A 2582-nucleotide genomic window follows, 5' to 3' on the forward strand; every position below is an offset into this window, starting at 1 on the left:
TGGGATTTATATCTACTGATCACTATGAAGAACTTGAAAGATAAAAGAACCAAGATTTTCCCCTCGACTACGAGGGGAGGTAAGGAACTGCCATCTAGCTCTACACTTGATTCACCTTCTATTTTGAGTAAACTTGCGACGCCTACTCCTGCTATTCATTCTGATATGTCACATGTTTTCTATGATGCCACTTCTGCTTTGCATGATACTTATGGTAAAACTATTTCTATGCTTGATAATACTGTGCCACTACGTGAATTTCTTGATGAACAACTTGCTAGGGTTAGAGAGAATGAAATTATTGAAACTGATAATATTCGTGAAAGTGATGATGAAGATTCTCCCCCTCGATATGAATTGCCTGTTGTGCCTGAGGGTTATGTTATGGATGAAGAAACCGCTAGAGACTTTTTAGCTTTCAATGATAGATATGATCTTAAAAAATTATTAGCTAAGCTTAAAGAAAAAACTTTGAATGCTAGAATGAAATATGACCCTGCTTTTGCTACTTCACCTATCTGTATTTCTGATAAGGATTATGATTTCTCTGTCGTTCCTGAGTTAATCACTTTGGTTGAATCTGATCCTTTTATGGCTATGAATCTGAAACTGTTATGGCACATCTTACTAAATTAAATGATGTAGCCACCCTGTTCACTAATGATGAGAAAACTCGCTATTACTTTATTCTTAAGTTGTTTCCGTTCTCATTAAAGGGTGATGCTAAAACATGGTTTAATTCTCTTGATCCTGGTTGTGTGCGTAGTCCCTAGGATATGATTTATTACTTCTCTGCTAAATATTTCCCCGCTCATAAGAAACAAGCTGCCTTAAGGGAAATATATAATTTTGTGCAAATTGAAGAAGAGAGTCTCCCACAAGCTTGGGGGAGGCTTCTCCAATTACTTAATGCCTTTCCCGATCATCCTCTCTAGAAAAATGAAATACTTGATATCTTTTATAGACTAACTGATGCTTCCAGAGACCACCTGGATAGTTGTGCTGGTTGTGTTTTCAGGGAAAGAACTATTGATCAAGCTGAATTGCTATTGAATAATATGTTGAGTAATGAAAATGATTGGACACTTCCTGAACCAACTCCTAAGCCAACTCCAAAGAAAAGGGGTATTCTATTTCTCAGTCCTGAAGATATGCAAGAGGCAAAGAAATCTATGAAAGAAAAAGGTATTAAAGCTGAAGATGTTAAGAATTTACCACCTATTGAAGAAATACATGGTCTTGATAACCCGACACAGGTAGTAAAGGTAAATTCTATCTATAGTTTTGATGAAGGTGATATCCCTCGTTATAAATCTGCTAGCCAATGCTTAGATGAGTTTGTTAATTTTATTGTTAAAAAAGAAAACTTCAATGCTTATGTCGGTAGACAATTGAAACGCAATGATGATATTCTTGAACACTTGAGTGATTATATGTCTAGAGTTAAAGGTGAACTTAAAACTTATTAGTAAACATGCTTCTATGGTTACGACTCAAGTAGAACAAGTACTTAAAGCTCAGAATGATTTTCTCAATGAATTAAATAATAAGAAAAATGATAATGTTGTTAGAGTTGTGACTAGAGGGGGAAAATGACTCAGGAACCTTTGTATCCTGAGGGCCACCCTAAGAGAATTGAGCAAGATTCTCAAAGAACTAATGCTGATGCACCTAGTTCTTCTAAGAAGAAGAAAAAGAAAAATGATAGGACTTTGCATGCTTCTAGTGAACCTTGCAAATCTGAATTTAAAGAATTTCTTGCTAGTATCACTGTGGGGGAATCTAGGGAAATCACACAAGCTACCATAGGGAGCATTCATTTTCCCGCCATACATTATTTTGCTCTCTTCGTGAGCAGATGCCTTAACGGTAAAGATGAGGCTTGCCACATGTGCGTTCCAGATCTCAGTGTCCTCAAGAGTGCGGTATTGGGTGATAAACAATATAACTTGGGGGCTATTGTTGCACGTAGGTTGCATCTTAATAGTTTAAGTGGAGACTTGTTTGGTGGAATTTATGCAACTCGTGTAGCTAATTTTCTTGAGATACCCATACATGAGAATGATATTGAATTGCCTCCTGCTTATCTAGATTATAATGCTATGGTTCATCATAAGTTTGTTGAGAGGAATGAACAGTTCCTTCAGTACCGACTAATCTTTGACAGATGGCGTACTGTCCATGTTTCCCTCCCTGCTCCCGCTTTCTTTGAATTTCAGACAAAAGGGAGATATGTTATAACCAAGGAGGAGGAGAACGAGTACGAGAGGACGACGGACGCAGCCCGCCTCCAGGCTGCAGCTCTTCAAGTAGTAGCTGCTGCATCTCAGTACGATCCCAGCTTCAACTTTGGATATCCACCAGGCCATCCATGGGCATAGACCAACTTGGGCCAAAAGCCTAAGCTTGGGGGAGTATGTATTCCTCACCTACATTACATTCATGTTAACACACTCATGCCAGTTGTCGGTGCTCATACTTTTTCATTGTATCATCCATGCTAGTTTTTCTGTTTTAAGCTTTCTTCTTGTGTGTTTGAAAAACCTTAAGAAAAACAAAAAAAAATTAGTTGTAGCTTTTAG

The sequence above is a fragment of the Triticum dicoccoides genome, chromosome 5A (genome assembly GCF_002162155.2).
Source record: "Triticum dicoccoides isolate Atlit2015 ecotype Zavitan chromosome 5A, WEW_v2.0, whole genome shotgun sequence".
Classification (NCBI taxonomy): domain Eukaryota; kingdom Viridiplantae; phylum Streptophyta; class Magnoliopsida; order Poales; family Poaceae; genus Triticum; species Triticum dicoccoides.